General features: G+C 45.0%; 1 long non-coding RNA gene across 1 annotated transcript; it reads right to left on the bottom strand.

The window, feature by feature from the left end:
- Window positions 1–3166: 3166 nt before the first annotated feature.
- Window positions 3167–7604, bottom strand: LOC104913504. The gene is made up of 2 exons (XR_004161540.1): window positions 7524–7604; window positions 3167–7072 (listed from the first exon to the last, which is right to left on the bottom strand). It is a non-coding gene; the product is annotated as an uncharacterized LOC104913504 (long non-coding RNA).
- Window positions 7605–7851: the final 247 nt, after the last annotated feature.

Genomic DNA, 7851 nt, shown 5'->3' with positions numbered 1-7851 from the left:
AAAAAATCATACTCATTCCCTTCCTAGCCCTCTCCTGCTGCCATGAGCTGGGGTCTGCCATTAGTCAAATTCACACTGCTTCAGTCAAGTCCTGGCAAAGGGTGGCCACCAGAGTTAGGTGCTGGCTGCTTGCTGCCTGAAGTTCAGGCAGTGGTTTGTTGCCCTTGGTCCTGGGCACTTTAAAACTCTTGCTAATTTCCAGCCCCTTTGGCAATCCAGCCAGACGTTAGGAAGATGCCTATTTGATGTGCAATCAGCACAGCATCATCATTTTCCCACTCTGATGTCTGCCCTCCACACACTGCTGACATTGGATTCATTCTATTCACATCACCGTCATTAAAAGTCAGCACTACACAGTTTGTAATTAATGTCAAATAACTGCATTAATTCACCTATGGTGGATCACAGTTCTACAGTCCACTATGCCAAGATAAGCATGGACATTCTCGGAAGGCACTTCAATCCCTCTTACACAAAGCTGACAATATATACAGATCATAAAATAACTGAACCATAGAATGATTCAGGTTGGGTTGGAAGCGTCCTTTAAGATCAAAGAACCATACAGTGACAGAATGGGTTGGGTTGGAAGGGTTCTTAAAGATCACAGAACCATGGAATTGTTGGGTTGGGAGGGACCCCAGAGCCCCCCAGCCCCATTCCTGCTGTGGGCTGGCTGCCTCCTCAGCTCAGGCTGTCCAAGGGCCCAATCTGTGGCCTTGGGTACCTCCAGGAATGTAACACCCATAGATCTGGGCAGCAGTGCCAGGGCCTCACATCCCTCTGGGTACAGGATTTCCTCCTCACATCTGACCTAAATCTTACCTCTTTTAGCTTAAACTTGTTTCCTCTTGTCCTGATGCTCTGTGGCTAGCAGGCTCAGATGATGCTTTCAATGACAGTGATACTACGCCCAGATATAGGGTTGGAGAAGGACTGGGTGGGGGCAAGAGCACTGACAGCAAAAAACATAAAGTGACTGCAGTGAAACTAAGGCAACCCACAGCAGGTCATTCTCATTTCACTGGGACTACAGCCTCAGGAACACCTTTTCAAAGCACTTGACAATGGCCACAGCAGGCAACATAGGGACACTGTGGGCAGCACAGGAAGGTCGGTGCCCAGCTGGAAACAGCCAGGTTGGTGCACACAGTAAAGGGAAGTGAGGGCCGTGCTGCAGGAGGAACCTGCTGGGATGATGCCACACACGGATAAAACCTCACTGAGTGACTCAAGGGCCCATCTGAAAACAGCATAATGGCAGGAAGCCATAATATATTAAACCAGAAGATTAAACAAACAAGGGCATTTTGGATCAGATTACACACTGCTTTCCTCATGTCTGACAGCAGAAGAAATGAAAGGCAGTAAAAGACAATCGGAGACCATAACGGTCTGATAGTTCAGCCATAAAAGTGCTGTGGGAGTGCTGCGCCCAGTACCCAGGAGCATTGCACTGAGTGCTCGTTTAGGACTGCCTTGGAAATGCAACGTACTTGCTTGAGAAATGCCATTAGGCCTCAGTTGTGGGCAATGTTCACACATCATGGATCATCCTTAAAAGCGACAGGGCCATGGCGTGAACTGCTCATATGAGAATTTACAAGAAAACAACGGGTTTGCAATGCTCTCCCAGCTTTGAGCATTGGCATTACACACATTTTCACAAGTCACTATGCCAAAGAAACTGACATTTCCTCAGCCGGCAAGGTTTGCCATGTGCAAAGACCTATATATTATATGGTCACAAAGTGTACAAAATATGAGTACATATTAAGTGTACAAAACTTATCCTTGATTGACTATATACGTATGTGATTATTTAGTATGCATACAATATGATATAATAACAGAATGTATAGCACACGGATCAGACTATTTTTGTCTTAATTGCCTTGACATCTTGAAAGCTTTTAAATCTCATAGATGACTTACCTGACAGTATAGCAGGAAGACAGCTGTGAAGTGCTGGAGTGGTGCCACAGTGTCAGAGCTGACCAAGTCCTGAGCTCCAGAATTGGGGAAGGAAGATACTGGCTGGACAAGTGGGCTCCAAGAACCCTGACCAGCACTGTGCTGATGCAGGGTAGAAAGACAGGAGTCATTCTCTAAATCACCATGCCTGCTATGATATCGGACATCAAAGCACACAAAAGAATTAAAAAAACATACCCCATGATCTCTGTACAGATCCATTTGATCTCAGAAGAACAGGTCACAAATTCCCAAATGATTTTTAAAGCTTTAAGTCACCAACCATTATCAAAGCACTCCTCACATCTTCCAGCACCTCGTTCACAAAAGCCAGCATGAACCAAACAGGGTCCAAACCTGGATGTTATGGCATGCTGTCTGCTCAGTGCAAAATTCAAGGAGAAATCCACTCCCCTTGGTCCCGCAGCAGCTTTCTGCTCAGCAGATCCAGGCTCTGTGCCCAGGCAATGCTTGGATCTGGTCTGTGGTTCCCTTGAGTGCTTCCTGAAGCTTTCGAGAAGCTTCTGAGCAACCTGATTGAGCTGTACAGATGTCCCTGTTCATTGCAGGGGAGTTGGATCTGATGATCTTTAAAGGTCCCCTCTAACTCCAACGATTATAAGATCTACAGTGCTGCATTGCATGGGAAGCAACAATCTCCCTTTAGGCAGCTTTGGGCTCAGGTGCACAGGAAATCATTCCAGGACTCCTTTCTCCACCCAGGCTCCCTTTCTGCTACACTGCTCACAATGAAGTCAACGGTAACCCCAAAGTCATACTTAGTAGCTTCAGTTTCTTGCTAGCTCTGACAATGGAAGCAGAGTGCTGCAGTTTAATTTAACAAGCTGTCTTCTGCTGGAAAACATGCAGATGTAATTACTCAAGTAGGTATATGGACTTGGAATGAAACTCTTACCCCAGTCAAAACCAATGGCAGCTGATTGCTCCCACCCGTCACATCCAGTAATGAGAGCTCACTAATGGATCTGCTTAAGTACACAACAACTCTCATCACTGTTCTAAAAAATAATCAATCAAGCACTTAATTTTTAACATAAGAAATAAGATGCCTAGGGACCGTTAACAGATAACTAAATAGATTAATGATTGCAGGTGGGAACCAGTGTGAAGCTTCACACACTGTCTTCCAATAAGGCACTGAAAGAGCTCTCACTGAGACACACAGCTCAGCCATTTCCTCCAAAAGTCTTTAATTGAAATTCCATTGTTACGGTACATGACACACAGCAAGGTTATACAAATCCTTACATTACATGGAAGTCCTTGAATATGAAATAAACACGGTAGACTAAACACAAGTATTTGTGCACATCTGGCATGAAACAGTCAAAGAAACACCTCCCTCCTTTACACCTTACACTTCGTGTTGATTTCCATCTCTCCCGGTGTGACAAAAGAGGAACACAAGATGGAGCTTATTTCCAAAGAAAACCCCTCTGACCCTAGCTCACTGAATTTATCCCTGCGCTGTTCAGTGTTACAGCACTGCTCCTGGAAGCTGTCCTGTCTGCTAAAATGCAGCCAGATTTCATAGAACTCCAAGGGAGAAAAATGTCACCCACACTCCCACCTTGCTGCGCACTGCCAAGGCAAATGGAAATGACAAACACTCTCAGACAAAGTTCTGCTGAGGAATATAATTGATAAAGAAAAGTCAAGCTAGATTATGGCTAGAGGACGGCGGCCTCCCAGTGCTGACAATTCCATGCACTTGGATCAATTCAATCAGAGCAAAGTGCTCAGGATCTGACAAGACCGGGTCCTGAGTTAATAGCACCAAATGCTGAAAATCTGTCAGAGAGGAAAACGGAACGCGCAGCAGCAGTGCTTAGAGTACAGCCTCCCAAATGCAGCAGCTACGAAGCACCGCGGAGGGTGGATGGCAGGAAGGCACAAGAATGGAGGGGAAAATGCCCCAAAACATATCCCCTCACCACAGACAGGACCTAGGGCAGCGGCTCGGATGTGGACAGCCGGCTTGGAAGCATCCAAAGGAAGGTCAAGTGCACCGCACTGCTGAAAAACACAGTGTTAAATGCCCCCAGACAAAGCCCAGAATCGGGAGATCTCAATGGCTGATAAATTCCCACTGTTGTCAGTCTCTCAGGTTTCATTTTTCAGATTTATTTCTAAGTGCAAGGGGAAAAAACTATTCCTATTAAAAATAAGAGCAGAGCTTGCTCAGAAAGCTTTTTGACAGGCTTTTGGTGTTGCTCTAAGATGAAATAACGTGTGCTAAATAACAGGACAGGGTGATATCACAATGAACTATTCAGGAAAATGAAATAACCCAGTGGCTGTGTGACGTGATCCATTTGCTAAAAGCTGGAAAATTAAGCTATTTCTGCATTATGGTCTGATAGCAACAATGGCTAAAGATGCTTAGTAATTATCTCGCTTGCGGTTAGCTCACTAAAAAGTGCATTTTAAATACCTTTTATGTAATGCTTCATAATTAGTGCCAGCTAGTATTTTCAGTACTCTCTCCAGTATGGAAATAAAAAGCCAATCTGTATTTATTGCACTGCAACGATCATGTAAAGTTAACCTTCAGTTCCCAGATTCAGAGGTGGCCACGACCATTAGCTGGTAGGAAAAGGGCATGAGCAGTAAGGCTTGACAAAGCCTTCTGCCACCCACCCACAAGCATCACACAGAGAAGTGGGGATCGAGAGGAGTCCTCAACCAATGAGAGACATAAGGCAACAGCTCACTGCCCACACTCACTGCTGACATCATCGTTCTTATGGCATCGATTCGAAGTCTTTCTATGGAAGTCTCAGCCCTACACCATGCGGTGACCCTGCCAACTGCACCTGGGCAGGGATCAGCTTCCTGCTCCCTCCTCCTGCTGGGACAGCGAGCAGAGCCCAGGGGCTGAGCAGAAGGCAGGAGGGAGCCAACCTCCCTGCAGCAACGCAGGCATTCGGATGCCCGCTGTGCCAAGACAGGCTCAGCGAGAGCTGAAAAGCGTGAAGGCAACCAAGGCTCCTGGAGGGAGACAGCTTTGGATGACTGCACCCTGCTGCCATGCCACTGGTCCTACTCAACACCCAAGAGTCTGCTCTCTACTCATGTCCACTGACAGGGAAAAACTGTCCTACAGATTCTCCTGCTGTTTGAAAACAACTTCTGCTAATCAGAGAGCACTGAAAGCACAGAGAGGTTCTGGAAGCCACAGCCCTGGGCAGAGAGCGTGCTGCCATTTGGGCACCTGCAGGCCTGTCCCTGCTTCTCCTGCCCCAAGAGGAGGCACACATACCACAGACGGAGGAAGATTTCTGTGCTACAGCAGCAACACAGGAGGCCCTGGTGCTGAGAACTCAGCCTGTCTCACCAGAGCCACACTGGGAGCTACAGGCTGGCAGTGGAGAGGTTTCAGTCAACCCTTGAGGCATACGGGGCCATGGATGCCCACGTGGCAAGATTTGTGCTGCTCCATGGCAATGCCCAGGCTGCTGGCTGGCCAACACAGCAGCCTTTTACTTTTTTAATATCCCCTAGTTAACTCTTGTAGCATAAAACAGAACAAGATAAGTCCCTGTTATACCAACAGAGGCCTATCAGTTTTTTAAACAATGCCATCCTTGAAAGATCAGGGATTCAAACTGCTCCTGCCTCGGTTACATAAGCAAAAATTACTGTCCGAGCAGCAAGCTGTCAGATTCCCAAACTTCATGATGAGCTATCATCACTTTACAGAACACCCTGCATTGCTGCAGGACTGGCATGTCAGTGCTGATTAAGCCCTAAGAGCTTTCTCACTCCACAGAACTGCTGCTGCTTAGCAGTGGATGCAGGAGCCCTGGTGCAAACAGATACTTGCCCAACATGCAATAAGCACAGGTGAGCTAAGAGAGCAGCTGTAGGCTCACCACTGCTGCTAGAAATTGAACAGATGGAATTTAGCTTCTGACAGAGGTATGCTAACAACACAGCCATCAGTGTGAGGGGCAGCCTGCTCTCCTCTCACTGTGTGCTTGGACATCTGCAATGTAAATGACTCTTGATTTATCATCTCATTTTTAAATAGCATCATCAATTAAGCTAGATCAATTGTACCTATGTAACTCCATAGCATCCCACAAAAACCACAGGGCTGTGACACAGCAGAAAGCACAGTCAATCTATAAACCTGCTGGAGAACAAGCCCAACTTCCTACACTTACTTAACCAGAGAAAGCCCTTTTTAATAATGATAAAAAAGCCATTTTGCTTAGAAGATGATCCAAAATGTTTCAACGTGTGCTGGATTTGAAACACACGCTGTACACATGCTGCAGCATCAGCAACCAGAATTATTTCTGTATGTTTTGCAAATGCAGGGGTTTTCCTGCAGGTGATGAGTGGTTTTCTTCTCTAGAAAATGTAAACAAACCTTATGAGTTCTACTATCCCACAGGAAATTTCTAGCAAGAGAAAACAAAACAAAAGCTTATCTTCAGGCTCTAAAAAAATGACATTTAAAAAGCATTAGAGGTCACTTGATCTTCAAACCCATCCGAAGTCAGAAGAAACAACTGGTGGCTACGCTAGTTATGCTATGCCTTACGTAAAAACAAAAATAATTGTATGCTTGATCTGGAAAACTGAAATTAATGCACTCACGACAAAATTGCATACAAATAAATCCCTGCATAGGAAATAGAAGCCAATCTGTATAGAAGCCCCGTTTTTCATATTCTTGAAGTTTTTCAGTGCATACTCATGCTAACTCCAATCAGAATCAGATGAGATGAGACCTTCCCACATCTCACAGGATAAACCTACTTGTTACAAACACTTCTTAAACTAAGGAAACATAAGAAAAAAACCAAAATCCTCCTCACTGCTCTATGAGGTTACCACTGCTGGGACTACCAGACTAAGGATGTAGCACAGGAGAGCTTGGTCAAGCACCGCTTCACCAGGACAGTTCCTGCACAAGACAGCCTGCCCATCACAGCTGCTGGCTGGTGAAGAAGGCTTTGGTCTCCCTGCAGACAGGATTCACGCAGAGCGGGCAGCAGAGCGTCAGCTGCTTGGAGCAGATTTCATTGGACTGGATGTGTGAGCAGACCAAGTCTGCCAGAGCCTGAAAGAGAGTTAATTAAAACACAGCGGTGAGCAAACCTCCCTGCATAAAATCAGGAAACACTGGAACATGCGTCACCCAAACTGCCTAAGTGCACATCTGTCAGTCTGCTATTTTTTAATATTTTTGAACCATCCCCCCGTCTTTCAGGAGAAAATCCTGTTTTAAAACTGTGCTGACACAGTACCCTACAATAAATATTCCACTAAAAGACAACTACTAACAAATATAAAACTGTTCTTCTTTGTCAGAGCAAAGCTTGTGTTGTGGGAGTTGTTTTTTTTAAAAAATACGTGGCAAATAAAAGCACTTTGTGATACACAGATTAAGTTCAGGGACTTCTATCCTCTGTGCTTAACTCAAAGTATTTTAAATCTACGCAAAGACATCCACAGTGTAGCAGGAAACACACAACTGCAAGCTGTACTAATTACTGCATCAAAGAAGATACCTTGGAGAACAGTGGGTTTCCATTAAGTGACTCTGCTCTTCTGATGTTTTCAACGCCACACTGAAGGAAAAGCAAGGAGAAAAGTTAAGTCTGTTAGATCCTTCACTATGTTAGCCTCCAAAACCCTTTCTCCTTCATTCAGAAGCTGCCTCAAAACAATAAAATGAAATATCACCTTTTTGAACATAGTAAAAGTAACTCAGATGTACAATTTCACTTTGCTGCCAAAAATCTGCTGACTCTTTTTTAGCAAGTTTAGATTTAAACCTAGAAAGACAAATTCTCACCTGTTTTGTGTTGCTATAAAAACTCCTTTGAGTTTAGATTT

This window comes from Meleagris gallopavo, chromosome 16 (genome assembly GCF_000146605.3).
Source record: "Meleagris gallopavo isolate NT-WF06-2002-E0010 breed Aviagen turkey brand Nicholas breeding stock chromosome 16, Turkey_5.1, whole genome shotgun sequence".
NCBI lineage: Eukaryota > Metazoa > Chordata > Aves > Galliformes > Phasianidae > Meleagris > Meleagris gallopavo.
This window is presented reverse-complemented; position numbering and strand designations above follow the sequence as displayed.